The 18,594-nt window shown below is 32.7% G+C and overlaps 1 long non-coding RNA gene across 2 annotated transcripts; it reads left to right on the top strand.

Moving 5' to 3' along the window:
* The first annotated feature begins 6,404 nt into the window (after window positions 1-6,404).
* Window positions 6,405-18,382, top strand: LOC127725312 (uncharacterized). Of its 2 annotated transcripts, none has more exons than XR_007992913.1 (4): window positions 6,405-6,721; window positions 10,696-10,771; window positions 13,510-13,921; window positions 18,190-18,382. It is a non-coding gene; the product is annotated as an uncharacterized LOC127725312 (long non-coding RNA). The 2 variants fall into 2 exon arrangements; XR_007992914.1 differs by having other exon boundaries at window positions 10,683-10,771.
* Window positions 18,383-18,594: the final 212 nt, after the last annotated feature.

The following is an 18,594-nucleotide window of genomic DNA, read 5'->3' as shown; positions in this document are numbered from 1 at the left end:
GTCATCTTGACCTAATTGTAGATCTTACTTTGCTGAACCTTATTGCTGTTTATAATGTATCTCTATCCATAATAATATTCAAGATAATAACCAAAAACTGCAAAATTTTCTTAAATTATTAATTCAGGAGCAGCAACCCAACAATTGGTTGTCTGATTTGTCTGTGAAAACTATTTTCCTCAATGATGTTTGTGGCCAAGTTTGGTTAACTTTGGCCCAGTAGTTACAGAGGAGAAGATTTGTAAAAGTTAACTGACGACAACAGACGATAATGACGGACCTCAAGTGACATGAAAAGCTCAGTTGGCCCTTTGGTCCAGGTGAGCTAATAAAAAAACTAACAAAAGTTTGTAACATTAGAGTTCTCACGTCAAAATGTGCTTCAATGGTGACTTTCGATTTAATTGATTTTTACACAACTTTTGGTATGCATCCCTAAATTACAAAGTGACAAGGATGGTGAATATACAGCTTTGATTATATCCAAGGTTAGACTAACTTGGCTAGATTAGTGGCATCATTTCAGTTAGTTTACATTTTAAAGTCCAGCAGTTCTGGTTATGTTATTATGTACCAAATGTATTTTAACTTTGAATAAATGCCTTTTTATTTACTTGCATTTAAAGCCTGGACATATTTTTCAGGATTTAAGAATACATTTTTTATAAAGACTGTTAACATCATTTCTAGATGATAGACTTAGTCTACCTGGGCATTACCTTATTGACAAGGATTTAAGCTTGGCCGCCTTTATGTTTGAAACAAATATTCTGACCTCATCAAATTTGCTAGCTCTCCCTCCCAGCCCTCCCTCAAAAGTAGATTGTTGTCCGCTGCTGCTTAGCCCTCTTGCTGACGCTTATTTAATGTGGAAACATTTCGTATCATGCCAGAAAAGACGGCAACTGGACATCATATGTCAAAATTTGACGTCATTCGATATATGAAGTCACCCCTTGATGACGTAACATTGGAGACCTAGCGAAGCCTCGGAAAAAGATTAAATTATATATAATCTTTGGTCTTTTATTTGAAAGAGATGCGGTAAAAGAAAAAAAATAATTGCATAAATTTCAAGCGGATAACAACCGAGGAGTTCAGGAAACAATCTCGAGATGTTCCAAAAGGGGTGCGATACGTGGTATGCGATACGGGTTTAGCTATGCGATACAGGGTATGCTATACAGACTTGAGTAAAGAACCTTTATTAGGTATACAAAATTTCTGTATTTAGTACTAAATATATATATAAACAAATCTAAATTGAAAACAAGGTCAAAACCGCAATTTTTATACGTGTGCATGCAAAACAAATTTCTTGGTAGAGGGGTCTAAATACAGCACAAACAACATTTTCCAAATATATATATATATATGTATATTTTATATATATTTAATATATATATATATATATATATATCATTGTATATTGTCAGATACAATTTGTTTAAGTTCAAAATTCACTATTTTAATTTTTCATTGTTATGGTCAGTCAATATGTCTTAATAAACTGGAGAAACAAATAAAGGTTTAAAACAAAATAAAATAATGTACAATAACTCAAGAATGCTTTGAGCAGTTTTCATGAAACTTTGTTGAATGGTTTATATCTATTGAAATAACCTCCCTTCAGTTTTAAAATTTTCTGATATGACATTGAGAAATTATGGAACTTTATTCATTGAAAAAGCGACAGGCGTATCATGCGCTCATGGCACAGCTCTTCATTAACTTTTTAACTGTAAAGGAAAATTAGTATTTAGATTTTTATGTAACTTTGTAATTTAATGAAAAAGAGCAGCCTGCAACCCGTAGCCTGCAACCCACAAAATAGTGATACTGATAAAAGTGACACTACCAAGATTTGTAGTTGATCTGACTTTTGTGGTAATAGGTATTGTGTATAAGTTTCATAATATATGGTTGAGGTAAAATTAACTTAAGTAAGAGAACGGAAACTTTTATGTTTGTAAAGGGGCATAACTCTAGAACAGTAAATGTTACACAACCAAAATTCTAACTTGATCTGTGTTTTGTGGTAATAAGCAGTGTGTATAAGTCTCATACCATTTGGTTGAGGAAAACTCAAGTTAGAGAACGGAAATGAAAAATTCAACAATTTTCATTTGAAAAGGGGCATAACTCTAGAACGGTTAAAGTGACGCCACCAATTTCAAACTTGATCTGTATTTTGTGGTAATAAGCAGTGTGTATAAGTCTCATACCATTTGGTTGAGGAAAACTAAAGTTAGAGAACGGAAATGAAAAATTCAGCAATTTTCATTTGAAAAGGGGCATAACTCTAGAACGGTTAAAGTGACGCCACCAATTTCAAACTTGATCTGTATTTTGTGGTAATAAGCATTGTGTATAAGTTTCATAACATTTGTTTGAGGCAAACTTAAGTTAGAGAACGGAAACCAACTCAGTTAAGGCATAGTTGTATATACATCTATGTTTAAGGGTTAAACGTAATGCCCCCACCGCTACGTAGGGGGCATAAAAAGAAATGGATTCCCAGACGTATACGTATTTCTTAAAGAATGATAATCATTCAAAACATGGACACATGTACCTTCTTTCAAAAATTCATAAAATAAATCTAGACATAATTAATGAGGCATTGCGAACTGGTCAGATATAGTAGGAGACATTAAATGTTCCTTACCACCAATTATCAATAAGTGTAACTCTCCCACAACCGGCATTGAGAGATTTCTTGATCTAATTATAAAACCATTATTGAAGAAGCTTAACTTTTACATTCGAGATACAAAAGATTTCATTGATAAAATTGAGTCACACGAGATCAAAAAAGCATATAAAAGCATGCCAACAAGAATACCTTGCGAGGTAGTAGTTGGGAGACTTTTGAAAAGGGACCCATGCTTAAACAATTTTAAGCAAAAAATCCCGAAACACTGATAAAATTCTGAATTATAGGCAACAAACATTTATTTAGTAAGCAAAAACGGTTTAAAGTCTTGAGATTTATTAGGTATATATGTTGGCTGAAGGAACCACATTTCATAATAATCTTTAATTTTAAAACACAATTTCATAAATTCAGATATATTTATTAAAAGAATGTTGGTCTCAGTATATTATGTATTTTCAATCTTAATTCATATATTGATATATAATTGCTTAAACAAATACCCGAACGTAAGATCAAATACACTCTTTTTCTAACTTTCCAATGTTTACAGAATCCATTGTATGCTTATTCAGTGTACAAATCTAGAGTTAATTGTTTTGTGTATTTGTATTTTTTTCTTTTGCATAACATATTTTTTAAAGACCTCATGAAAAATTAACATGCAATTGTTAAATCTATTTCCTTATTTAAAAAAGTATATAATATATTTTTTATTATTAAGAATATGATTATTTCCTGGGAATATTAACAAACAGTCTTTATTTTATTTGTTTTATTTTCAGTTTTTGAAACGGACATTTTTGTTTATCTGATTTGTCAAAATGACATGTGCATAAAATTTATTGTTACAAATCAACAAATCCCAAAGCCTACTAGAACTCATTATGTAGAAACCACAACACCATTAATATCTGGCACTGATGTTCAATACAATAGGTCGTTAAATCTTGACCATTTACTTTCACTTGTTTATCAAACGTTGCAACTGTCAACTTTGCTCAAGTGAAAACTTACGATGCATAAATATAGCTTTAACATACATGTTTGAAAGTGATCTATAGATACATTTAGTTTATTATCAATATATCAGATAAGAAAATAAGCGATTTGTGACAATTTCTTTATTGCAACGTTTTAAATATCTCAGATACCCCCGTATGGAGGTGCTATTAATTGCAGGAGGCTAATACAGATAAGATGAATAAGAGTTCCGAATGAAGAATAATTTAGCTTCCGAATATTCCTCCATAGACTATATTTCTAACTAATTAATATGCGTGAACCCTCAGGGGTTCACACAAAAATATCTTGTACCCAATTAATCTACTAGAATTTAATAGAACCATTAGATAAAATTTCATTTTCTGAAGAGGGTGTATAGAAATAAATGAATGAATTCTGATAATAATATATATGATCTTAGTATTATGCCATATTATCAAAATAGTTTCTCTATTACTTTCAATTCCCAGTAGACATGGTAGATGTCTTAATGTTACATTTTTTGTATGTCCTATGGATTGAGGGATATCAATTTTAAATAAATTAAAGAGTACAATGGACTAAGCAAGTTGATTGTTTGACCACATAAATAACAAAGGCAGAAAATAGTACCCCCGTAGATTTAACTTTTTGACCATAGTAAATAATTGATAAAGAAATCTAAAGAATAAAAGAAAAAGAGGAATCTAAGGCACTTACTCATGTTATTTTAATAAATCAGCTGATTATGTTCTTACCAGCTGCACAAATGGTCAATCAATTAAAAGCAATAAATTTCTTCAGTTTAAGTGACCACAAATAATTGCTCCCAATCAAGCATTAAATTTCTCTGACCCTAAAATGTTGTGGAACAGTATCATTATAAATCACAGCTTTATTCTGTTAAGCTCCTGTATATTTAGCATGTCAGTTAATACATGAGATTTAATTATGCTCACTGAAATTGTTGGAATAAACATAATGTTGGAAGAAAATATTTTAGAATATTTAGGAACTTTTCTACAAAAACCGTCACAGATACTGGACAAGAACTATAAAAAAAAATCCCTTGAAAAAACAATGAGAAAATATAATAAAAATGCGTCGAAAACTAGTGCAAAGAATGAATAAGGTAGCTTTGTTACTCTTATAATACCAGTTGTTTCCAGATTATTAGGGTTGATGATATAATGATATATTTCACTTTATTCATCTAATTGTAACTATATTAATTTGTATGTATATATTCAATAAAAATTTGGATAAATGTTTTGTCTAAAATTAACCCCTATGGTACAAATACATATAGGGGCCAGTTAAGTCCTAGACTGTATGAGTATACTCATATGGTCTGACCGTACACATATGGTCCGACTGCACGAGTATATGTGTACGGTCCAAATACTCATATGGTCTGGAACATATATACAATATGAAGATTTGGATAAAGATTGAGGTTTTATTACATTATATTCTTTGATGTATAGCCTGTACATGTAAGAATATTTAGTCGCATTAACAAAATCCCTCTGCCCTGATTACATGTTTCCCCTAGGTCTGTTAACCCAGAGTTCATTCACCCACAGAGTCTGTGCGCCCTAGGTCCGTTCTCCCTAGTACTTTTATTTAAACATATTGTTTAATGGGTATTAAACTTTAATAAACTTATTCATATGGTATAAATTCAGGAAATTTATGAAAACACATGGAAATATTGAAAAGTTGTTGGCTTAAAATTTGTTTTAGAGCATTAATTGTTAAAAATGATAATTCTCACTGATTGTTGTAATGGATTTATAATAAAAACAACATTTTTTTTTGATAAACTAGCTATATAGTCAGCTGGGAATGAGTAACAAAAAATGATGTACCAATTTTAAAACTTGAAAAAGATATAAATTCATATTGTTATCAAATTGACTGATTAGAATTAATAAAATTGTTAACAAATATCAATAAGATAAGTCATGTAAGTACAATGTATTCCAGTATTCTACTATGCAAATAAAAAATAATTTATATTTGTTTGCAGCAAATACATTTTACAAATATTGGGCGAATTTTTCAATAAATTTTAACATACTCTGTTCAAACAATAAACATTATTGATTATGCAACTAGACTATAATATAAAAAAATCAGGATGAAATTAGAAAAAAAACAGGACAGGAGTTTTCAGTAATCAAAAGGTGGGATGAGACATTTTGCAGAAAAAAAGGCAGGATGACTATTTACATGTATGTAAAAAAAAGTCAGGATAAACTAATTAACTAGTACACATTATTGTTTTGGGGCTAGCTAAAGCAAGCCTCCTGGTGCAGGATTTTCTCGCTATGTTGAAGACCCATTGGTGGCCTTCTGCTGGTTTCTGCTCTTTGGTAGGGTTGCTGTCTTTTTGACACATTCTCCATTTCCATTCTCAATTGCAAAACAAAAAAGGCAGGATCGAATAGAGTGAAAAATACATAACAACTAATAGAATACACCTTATCGCTATTTGTCCGCCATTACTGGACATCACACAGGTTCCCGTAAAATTTTGACGTCACAATACAAAATATCTGACGCCACAATGGAAAAGTGATTGTTGTATGACGTCAATAGATCAAGCGGGACTGATTCTCGGGTCAGCCGGGAATAGCGATAAGGTGTATGAAGGACAAAATTTTTCATCCTAGCCCCCCATAAAAACCAAATGGTAGGTCCCTTAGTTATCTATACCTTTCACCCCTCCCCCCCCCCCCCCCCCCCCCCCCCCCCCCCCCCAAAAAAAAGAAACAAAGAAACAAAACAAAAAATCCAGTCCCTCTTTAAACGTAAATTGCTCTCACACTTGTTTTAACTAAATGTTTACCATATATATGAATTGAAATCATTTCAACAACAGGCTACTGTCGTACTGACAAGTTTTCATTCTCGTACTGACAAGTTTTCATTCAGCATCTCTGCATCTTCAAGTTCAAGGTCACAACAAGTTTGTCTTACATGAACTGGTTCCCTGATTGCATTTGGATAACAGACGTTCTTCTATCGCACTGCAACTCAGGACTCTTGTAGAAGTTGAACTTTACCAGTTTGAAGGTGAGGATGTTTGTTCCATCCACAGAACTGTTACCCGTCACCTATTCTGTATTAAAATTCCACCTTTTTCAGACGAACCACTTCGGTTTGGAAATCCTCTGGTTACCTGACAAGTATGGGGAAAATCTGGATTCCGAATATTTTAATTTTTTGGTATCTGCTTGACCACAATAATGTCAACTGGTCAATGCTTATTAGATAGAGCAATAATTTCTCTTACACAGTTTAAAAAAACCAATTTAAAATTCAGAAATAAAGTTATTCATTAAATCAAGACTACCAAATATAGACCTATTCAAGTACACCTTTGGCTTTGGGTGTGCTTGACTTTGGATTGTATTTGATTTAAGGTTGTGTAGGACTCTTTGTAAACAATAAATGCTGGCATGGACATAATACTTGTAAGTGAGTTAAATTTTACAATGAAAATCTGTAATAGATCAAACTATAACAGATAAAAGTCTTTGTTTTTGTTTTTTTTTACAAAAATCTAGGCTTTACTTGCATACAATCCCTATTTTCTATTCACCGACATCCGACACAGGTATTTGGGGATTTGGGGCCCACTGTAAAAAAGTCTTTTTTATTCTCCATAATTACAATTTTCTAAAATGTATTGACATATAACAAGTCTCAACAATCCATTACTAGTCATTTAAGTAACAATACCTTTTTTCACTATCAACCACCTTGACACTTTTTCACAGAAAATGTAAATATTTTAATTTGTCCGATGCTGTGAAAAAGTGTCCTTCAATTCATTATTTCATGATAAAGTACTATTAAATTCTGTCCTGCAAGGTTGATTTTCAATAAGAGGACCTTTTCATAGTAAAAGGTGTCCTTTAAAGGGAGATAATAAAAAAGTCACTCACATATTTTGGCTATATTAAATGTTCTATTACTAAAACAAACCAATCAAGAACCTGTTATAATTTGATAAAAACACCAAATGGAAGGTGTTAAATTCCAAAGCATATTCAATTATCTTAGCTATAAAGATGTCAACAAAAAGTATCCACCAGCATCAACTGTCACAACCCCTATATAAAGTACAAGAAATGCCAAATGAAGAAAGAACAGTATTTATGAGAAAATTCTTGAAAATTACATGATTTTTAGCTCGCCTTGACAGAGTAAAAAAGCGAGACATTATAGGTTTGCTGAAGGCGGCAGCGGCGTCAACAATGTATTAGTTTGAGATTAGGTCTAGTTTATGGTGAAACAGTCAAGTGGTAGGTCAATGATATTTGGTATGCAGTTGTATAAGCATTGGCATATCTCATTTCCATAGAGATTATTTGGCCCTGCCCCCTGAGTCATGGTCTATTGACCTTGAAAATTTTGCTTAGTTTTATACATGTATTAGTTTGTGATTAGGTCTGAGTCAGTTTATGGGGAACCACTAGTGGTACATTTGTAGGTCAATGATATTTGGATGCAGTTGTATTAGCATAATGGCATATCTCATTTCCATGGATATTATTTGGCCCCTTCCCCTCAGTCATGGTCTATTGACTTTGAAACATTTGCTTAGTTTATATGTATTAGTTTGTGATACTGATTAGATCAGTTTAAGATGAACTGCTAATGTTAAGTCAATGATATTTGGTATGCAAATTTATTGGCATAAATTTGCAAGTCTTGTTTCCATGGAGATTATAAAGCCCCAACCCCTCATCATGGTTCATTGACTTTGAAACTTTTACATAGTTTACCAAGTTAATGTTTGTGTTTAGGTTTTTTTTAAGGGAATGACTTAGATGATAAAGTCAATTATATTTGGTATGCATAAAAAGAAGCTTTTGTATAATTTAACATTAGCACATCTCATTTCCATGGAGATTGTTCAGCCATGTACCTTCAGTCATGGTTCATTGACTTTGAATATTTTACATAACTTACATGTTAAAGTATTGCTATTTTAATTTCAACAATATTGCTTTATCAAAATTACAAAAAGGCAAGCTGCATTTGTTTGCACCTGTCCTAAGTCAGGCACTTTTTCTCTTGACATACTGTCCTTTCTATGAAGGACACTTTTTCATATGAAATATTGTCCCTTTATTGAAGGACAATTTTTCACATCTGGACACAATTTTATACTATAGGCAAACATTGTTTGGACAATATTTCATAATAACATTAAGTCTGTGGACACAATTTACTGTGAAATAGTGTCTGGTGGACATAATTTCATGGCAGACAATATTAAATCCTATATATATATATTATATATGTTCTTTGAAAATTTCTTAATACATTGTTGGTCATCTAAAATGTGAGTCATTAATATTTACATGTACTTGAGATCTTTTAAATGTTCAAAACTGTTCTATTTGTTTAAAAGTAATCTGAAGCAATTTCTAGACACGCTTCGATCATTAGGGTAAAAGCCTTGTGACATAAGGGTGTATCTCCTACTGGAGCCCCAGTTTATGAATGCATGTATATATCTTACCTTGGGGAGGAGGTTGATCTTACATTAGAGTCAGTCAGGGTAATTCCGTACACTTTTGGTCCTAAATGAAAGTCATTTGGTTCCCTGTTTAATAAACAAGCAAAATGTACAGTAATTACCTGGTCTGGGAACACAGTTATCGTCCTTTGATTTTCATTGTCCACGAATATAGTCCCTAACTAGTGTGGACAGGGTGTTACTTGCCAATTTTCTTTTATCCCCCTTCCAAATTTATTTCTTCATGTTTTATGTCTCAAATAGCAAGTAGGGGGATAAAATTACACTGTTAAAAAATTTGAATTATGAATTTTAAAGTAAAATAGTGATTTGTTCCAGCTGAAAAAGGTTAAAAAATAGCATTAATTTTGGAAGCTGTCAAGATTTCAAGACCCCCTTAACATAAAATTGTCCATATTTTGAGTTAGAGCTGATGAAGTTTTCTATAATTTTTATATAATTTGTCCCAAAAGTTTAGTACAACACACTGTAAAAATATTGAGAAAGCTCAGGTTGGATTTTTTTTATTTCCACTTATTGTCTAAAAGAAATGCACTACAAAATAACCGTGTTCTCGGACTATAATCTTTATAGATTAATCAGTTAAGCTAATTCTTTTTTTTTCATTAATAAAAAAATTCTACAGATGATTAAGTATACAACTTATATCTATTTCAAACAAACTAAGAATGTTTAAAATTAAAAAAATTCACAGAATCTAAATAACAAAAATTTTTAACTTTGCATTATTTGTTAAAGGGACAGTATAGACTCAGTTCATCATTATGATAGGAGCACATGTCCTGTGCATGCTGTGTATATAGTATAATAGATTTATTATGTCTTGTCTGTATCTTAAGTTTGGTTAAACTGCCTACTGGGAAAAAATTTATTACATGTTTGCATTCCCAATTACTACTATTAGTCAATTATGTGTGAAAAATTTCAATTTCATGGGTTTTAATCTCCCAGGATGTGAAACATCATTAGAATTTGTAGATATAAATGAAGAGATATGAAAATGTTATCCTCAGTACTGTGTCAGTCACTTAATTAAAGACAATAAAAACATTAAATTAGGGTAATAAATATTCCCCCAAAAAATGAACATTGAGAAGTTCTGACTCTGATACACATTTCAATGATCAATTAAATCATCTTTTAATAATTAGATGTGAGGACATGATGGATAATTTTTAAACTCTTTCCTTACTTAGAAAAAGCACCTGGTTCCCTTCAGAGCACAAAATTTCAGGGGGAGGGTGCAGAGCCTCTATATATTTACTGCTCTCCCAGATACTGATTTGTGAACATGTCAAAAATAAGGCAGCTAATGCACTCATGTAATCTCAACAACGAAAGCAACAAATGAATAATTTTATTTACTTTTTGCAATTTCTCATTGATGTGATGTAAATTTTCTGTTAGAAAGTCACACGATTCTTTATTTAAACTAGTATGACAGTTACACATGTACAAGACTGTTTTATCTTATTTTTGCAGATTTTTTTTCTAGGTGTACAACTGTGCAAGTATTGAACATCAGCTTCAAATGCAATGTGATCTAAAAGACAGCATAATAATGGACAGATGTAAGTAATGATCAAATAGTTAAAGATATGGGAATGTATGAAATTGTTTGAAAATGTCCACATATCAAACACTCCTTGAAAGTAGATAATTATCATTTTTACTGTTCTGCTAAATGAGGGTTTGGATGAGGGGGTCCTTATTGTCTTTATTCTTTAAATATTAGACCATTTTTCTCTCTATTCATTATTTATTTTGCCCATTTATATTATCTCTATCATGTCTATTTACTGTATTTTTGTGCCCTATTATTCAATATTCTGTATTATTTTTGCAATTGTTTCTCTATTCTTTATTTGTTTGCCCCTTTATTCTGCACATGTTTGTCCAATATTCTCTTTTCTTTAAACCCTATCCATTCTTTCTCTCCATTACAGACTTCTTGAAATCTTTTTTCTCCTGGTGGTCCTTGAGGGAAATACTGAAATTGTTCTTTGCAAATTTTGGTGGTCAAAAACTTTCAGACTTATATGTGATACAGAAACAAAACAACACAACACAATACAAATATAAACATTAACAAAAGACTTCTGTAAACATGAATAATTTAAATTATGATCTTTCAATAGTATTTTAAACAAAGTGTATAACTCTGTATGTCCCCGCAACTAAAAGTTGGCGGGCATATTGTTTTACCCCTGTCCCTCCGTCTGTCAGTCAGCTATAGGTCACAGTACAGCCTTCAACAATGAGCAAAGCTCATACTGCATAGTCATATATAAAAGGCCCCGAAATTACAAATGTAAAACAATTCAATACTAAAGGCCTTATAAAAATACAAAAAAATTAACGAAAAACAGATATGTAACACAGCAACAAACGACAACCACTGATTGTCCAGGTTCATAACTTGGGACAGGCACAGAATGTGGCAGGGTTAAACATGTTAGCGGGGTTCCAAGCCCTCATAAATTCATATATTTTAGATATTCTCCTCAAGAAAATTGGATATATCAGAAATGTTATTAACATCAACACTTTTAAATGTTGTACTTATAAACTTTATTTGATTTATGCTTATAAATGATGTGGTATGATTACCAATGAGACAACTCTCCACAAGAGACCAAATGACACAGAAATTAACAACTATAGGTCACTGTACGGCCTTCAACAATGAGCAAAGCCCATACCACATAGCTATAAAAAGCCCCGAAATGACAAATGTAAAAGAAGAAAAATAACGGCCTAATTTATGTACATGTACAAAAAATGAACGAAAAACAAATATTTAACACATCAACAAACGACAACCACTGAATTACAGGCACATACATTACATTGTACATTAATATTTTAATTCCCATATTGCTATAAACATGATAAAATCTATCATATGTTTTTTCTCATGGCAGCTCTAATATAAATAAAACATTTTCTTTGGAGTGCATTATCTTCTTTATTTCTAAACACCTGTTGTACATCTTTTTTTAGCTCACCTGGCCCAAAGGGCCGTCGTCGACCATTAACTTTTACAAAAATCTTCTCCTCTGAAACTACTGGGCCAAATTTAACCAAACTTGGCCACAATCATCATTGGGGTATCTAGTTAAGAAAATGTGTATGATGACCCTGCAAACCAACCAAGATGGCCACCATGGCTAAAAATATAATCTAGGGGTAAAATGTAGATTTTGGCTGATATCTCTAATACGAAAGCATTTAGAGCAAATCTGACATGGGGGTAAAATTGTTTATCAGGTCAAGATCTATCTGCCCTGAAATAGTCAGACAAATCAGACAACCCGTTGTTGGGTTGCTGTCCCCGAATTGGTAATTTTAAGGAAATTTTGCAGTTTTTGGTTACTATCTTGATTATTATTATAGATAGAGATAAACTGTTACATATAATAAACAGCAATAATGTTCAGCAAAGTAAGATCTACAAATAAGTCAACATAACCAAAATGTGTATTTGATGAATAATTTTCATTACGACTCATTAACAGGGCAAGATATGGAAATTTATTTTTCTCTTCTGTGGTTTTGGAATATTAAGAAAGAACAAAATGAAAATGATATTTTGATAAACATGTTGTTGTCGTGGTATTGTGCTCTCTTAAACCATCAGATTATTACTGTACGTACTGCAATAAAAAAAAAACATGAATCAATATCAGGGAACTTGAACATGTTGAAGTAATTGAAAACTAGTTCAAAACCCTAATTGCACTTTAGCTTTTCTTTGCCTCAACCAAGTGTTATGAAACTTATACACAAAACAAGGAATTATCTGAATCTGGAATAATTTTGAAATCTGGAAAATTGATAAGAAATGTATGATGAAAACATACCCAACTAAATAGGGTTAGCCATGCACGGCTAAGGGTAATTTTACTTTCACTGTTCTTTCAGTATGAACTAACTAACCCCCCTTAGCCATGCGCACATGGCTAACCCTATTTAGTTGGGTTAGTTTTCATCATAAATTTCGTTTCAATTTTCCAGAATTCAAATAATTCCTTGTTCCAATGCTTATTAACACCAAACACTGATCAAGTCACTTTCATCATTCTCATATTATGTTACTTTATTAATAGAAAAAAGGATAAATTAGAGATATATTTACAAGCAGGGACATCCGTGTCCCATGGACACATTCTTGTTTTATTTATTACATATTTTAGTGTATTAAAGTAATTATACTGCTTCCACCTTTCAAAATTCTAACAAAGCTCTATCTCTTTAATGGATAAATAAATGATACTAGTCGAGAACTCAACAGATAATTTTTTTTCAGGTTCTCTGGTCGTTAGTTCTTGTTTGCCACACACATGAAGATATTGATCCTGCTTTCAGCTGAATATCAGAAAAATTAAGAACAAAGGAAAGGATGCTGAAACTGTACAGTCACCAGTCAGGATTGTTTCAGAAGTGAAATTATAATACAATATATGTTGCTGGTTAATTCCTATGATTTGTAATTTTAAACAACACACATAGACTTTGCATTATTGTTTTACAAGAGAGACACCAAAAGATGCAGTCAACATTTATCATTTTTATCAAAATACATCCAGGACAAATCATGGGTACACTTAGCTTGAAATATGGTGCTTTCATACCAAAATTGCCTGGACGTAAAAGAAATAAAGAACCAAAATTCATGTCAGCAATCATGCAGGGGATAAGATGAAAGAATAAAGAATAAGGTACTGTCATATTCAGTCTTAATAAGAGTCCTGCTGCTTTATATGTTTATGCATTTTGTTATGCCCCGTCGTAGCGGAGGAGGATATTAAGTTTTATCCTTGTATGTTTGTACATAGATATAAGAAGATGTGGTATGAGTCCCAATGAGACAACTCTACATCCAAGTCACAATTTGTAAAAGAAAAACCATTATAGGTCAAAGTATGGTCTTCAACACAGAGCATTGGATCACACCGAACAGTAAGCTATTATTAATTTAAGGACCCCAAAAATTATTAGTGTGAAACCAGCAGTCAAACGGGAAAACCAACGGTCTAATCTATATAAAAAAAAGAGAAACAAGAAACACTGATAGTGCGTGATTTTCTCGCTGTGTTGAAGACCTTATTCTTTGAAAAAGCGACGGAGGTATCATGTGCTCATGGCTCAGCTGTTTATTCATTTTAGTTCACTATAAACTTAAGTTTGCTTAACCAAATGTTCTGAAACTTATACACAATGCTTATAACCACAAAACTCAGATCAAGTACTCATTTGGGTACTGTCTGTCACTTTTACCATTCTTGATTTATGACCCTTTAAAATGTTATATGCAAGCGGGGGGCATAATCTGTGTCCCATGGACGCATTCCGCATTTATTTATTCACAGAATTTGAAAGGAACAAGAAATGATTGTAACAGGATGCTGTTACGAAGTCTCCCAAACGAAGCTCCCATAATTCGTAATTCCCAGGGTCTCCTGACATTGGGCAACGTCCAGTGAAAATTGGTTTGGTCCAGTAAAGTTATATGCATTAGTGATGCCTAGGGGACTAACCTTGTATATCATTCAAATCATCTTGGCATGACAAACCAGAATATATATGGTTTAGGGGGTGGGGATCTCAACCATTTACAAGATATTAGAACTTTCTTAAATGGCAGGGGGTGGGGGTGACCCTGGAGACTAACCCTGTATTTCATTTGATGTGCTTTCTCATGACAAACCAGAATATATATGGTTTAGGGGTGGGGATCTCGACCATTTACAAGATATTAGAACTTTCTCAAATGGCAAGGGGTGGGGGTGACTGCTGGGGACTAACCCTGTATAACATTTGATGTGCTTTATCATGACAAACCAGAATATATATGGTTTAGGGGTGGGGATCTCGACCATTTACAAGATATTAGAACTTTCTCAAATGGCAGGGGGTCGGGATGACCCCTGGGGACTTACCCTGTATATCATTCAACCATCTTAGCATAACAAACCAGAATATATATGGTTTAGGGGTGGGGATCTTGACCACTTTCAAGATATTAGAACTTTCTTAAATGGCAGGGGGTGGGGGTGACCCCCTGGGGACTAACCCTGTATTTCATTTGATGTGCTTTATCATGACAAACCAGAATATTATGGTTTAGGGGGTGGGGATCTCGACCATTTACAAGATATTAGAACTTTCTCAAATGGCAGGGGGTCGGGATGACCCCTGGGGACTTACCCTGTATATCATTCAAACCATCTTAGCATGACAAACCAGAATATATATGGTTTAGGGGTGGGGGATCTTGACAACTTAGAAGATATTAGAACTTTCTTAAATGGCAGGGGGTGGGGGTGACCCCTGGGGACTAACCCTGTATTACATTTGATGTGCTTTATCATGACAAACCAGAATATATATGGTTAAGGGGTGGGGATCTCGACCATTTACAAGATATTAGAACTTTCTCAAATGGACAGGGGATGGGGAATGACCCCTGGGACTAACCCTGTATATCATTCAAACCATCTTAGCATGACAAACCAGAATATATATGGTTTAGGGGTGGGGATCTTGACCACTTACAAGGTATTAGAACTTTCTTAAATGGCAGGGGGTGGGGGTGACCCCTGGGGACTAACCCTGTATTTCATTTAATGGGCTTTATCATTTAGAACATTTTTCAATTAAAAAGTTTATGTCTATCACGAACGGTTTTCAATTATAATCATTTGAAAATTTTAAAAAATAAAATCCCATAGGGTTCTATAGTAAAACCCTCTTTTCTTTTTGCCCCTCAAAGTACCCCTTTATAAACCCCCATTGCAAAAACAAAACCCTGATTGCACCACTAGACATGTTAGTCTAACATATTGTGAAACCCTAAGTTAATCGACAAGCGGTTTTGGAGAACGGAAGAGAAGAAGAAGAAGAAGAAGAAGAAGAAGAAGAAGAAGAAGAAGAAGAGAAAGCGGTGTTTGGAGAACGGAAGAAGAAGAAGAAGAAGAAGAAGAAGAAGAAGAAGAAGAAGAAGAAGAAGAAGAAGAAGAAGAAGAAGAAGAAGAAGAAGAAGAAGAGAGAAGAAGAAGAAGAAGAAGAAGAAAGAAGAAAAGAAGAAGAAGAAGAAGAAGAAGAAGAAGAAGAAGAAGAAGAAGAAGAAGAAGAAGAAGAAGAAGAAGAACGAAGAAGAAGAAGAAGAAGAAGAAGAAGAAGAAGAAGAAGAAGAAGAAGAAGAAGAAGAAGAAGAAGAAGAAGAAGGAAGAAGAAGAGAAGAAGAAGAAGAAGAAGAAGAAGAAGAAGAAATAATCCATGATGTTCACATAGATAAAACATATGTTTCAAGAATTTTTACCTGTTTATTACAGATGAAACGCAACTCAACAACACAAAAAATAACTAAACTGCATAGATCTATGCAGTTTTGACCTATATTTATATAAAAATAAGGAGAAGGTGCATGATTGCCAATGAGACAACTATCCACCAAAGTTTGAATAAAGTGGATATAAGCAGTTATAGGTAACTGTACAGCCTTCTACAATGAGAAAAACTCATACTGTATAGTCCGCTATAAAAGGCTGATCAGAAAAAATATGAACAAAATCATTTGAGAAAACTAACGGCCTAATCTATATAATTTATTATAACAAAACAAGTAGCGAAAATCAAATATATAACATACATAAACCAACAACTTCCATGGAAATACTGGCTCCTGACTTGGGACAGGCACATAAAGAATGTGGCAGGTTAAACAAGTTTTTGGTTGCTCAACCCTCCCCTAACCTGGGACAGTGGTGTTACAGCACAACATAAGAACAAACTATAAAAATCAGTTGAAAAGGTTTCATCATATTTTTATAGGTCAACTGTCTTGAAATGATCAACAAGTGATTGTAGAACTTAATAAACTTCTCAATTGTCAATTGAATAACCAAAAACACACAAACATCTACTGTCAACACCAAATTCCCTGAAACAAAAGCTTTAAGGGGGCTCGCGGGTATATCTCAATATTTGTTTTTAAATATAGGATTTCGCTAATTTTTTCTAGAAATAAACTTTATCCTATACTTAATAGAAAAATAAAATAAAAGTATAGGGTCACCGTTCATTTAAGCTCACAATCTGCCTTCGAAAGAAGCATGCATTTTTGTTAAGTTACTTTTTTTCTGTTGAACTAATAGGAGAAAAAAAGGGAATGTCGAAATAAAAAAAGAACTAAATTACAGAAATTGCTTAAATTTTAGAATAGTTTAGTTTAGTACAGCTTATTTGAAAAAAATAATAAAAATATAGGTCACCGATGAGTTAAAAAAGATATTCAATTTTAATGCAAAAAAATGGCATTTTTTCATCAAAGGGAGATAATTTGGAGCTTTTTAAATGATATAAACAATTCAAAAGTCATCTGGGGCCAAAATGAATTGATTTTTTGGTTGATTTTTTACCATATCATAAAGTAACAACTAATAGTGTAAGAAATAAAAATTTGTAATGAAAAAAAAAAAGTTTAAATTTTTGCTGAATTTTTATACCCTCAAGCCTCCTTAAGATACAACTTTAGGTGACAGGAACGGTCTTGACTTTTGAAAGCCACAGGAAAACTCAATATTGCTCCCCTTTTAAATCTTGATCAGTATTTGTTAAATGAAAAAAAGTAACATAAAAGAATGCAGGTTGCCAGGAACATTCAATTGGAGAAAGGGAAAAGAACTCAACTCTACACTAAATAATTTTGAAAACTATTATTGGCTATACTATCTTTATTGATAAAAAATGTCAGAAAAGTTATGTACATTATGATCATGTTGATTGTGTGAAAAGTCACACAAGGTAATCAAAATGGTCAGAGGGGGAAAAGAAGTTTTGTTATAAATGTCAAATGTGATAGTCTCAACTTATCAACATGATCAAAATTGTTGATTTCACCATTAATATTTACATTTAGCATGTTCAGCGGAATAGCACGTTTTTGTTATATTTTACTAAATGTTATTTTACTTTTCTCTTATAGGCAGGAGTGAAAGGAAGAGAAAAAGTCATCAGTAAAGAAACAGATCAATTTACATTAACATGTAATAATTCCATCTGAATATAACAAGCATTGCACATGTTATGAAGATTTATTCACATGTTACTATGATTTGTAGTTATATTTTATTGTATGTATTTGTAATATTATATAGAACATGTATTTTATTTTAGAACAGTATTTTTCTTTTTCGTCGAGCCTGCGACTTTTGTCGCAGAAAGCTCGACATAGGGATAGTGATCCGGCGGCGGAGGTGGCGGCGTTAGCTAACTTCTTAAAAGCTTTATATTTTAGAAGGTGGAAGACCTGGATGCTTCATACTTTGTATATAGATGCCTCATGTTACATTGTTTCCATGTGTCACATTTCCATTGACCTTGACCTCAT

This window comes from Mytilus californianus, unplaced genomic scaffold, assembly GCF_021869535.1.
Source record: "Mytilus californianus isolate M0D057914Y unplaced genomic scaffold, xbMytCali1.0.p SCAF_15, whole genome shotgun sequence".
Classification (NCBI taxonomy): domain Eukaryota; kingdom Metazoa; phylum Mollusca; class Bivalvia; order Mytilida; family Mytilidae; genus Mytilus; species Mytilus californianus.
This window is presented reverse-complemented; position numbering and strand designations above follow the sequence as displayed.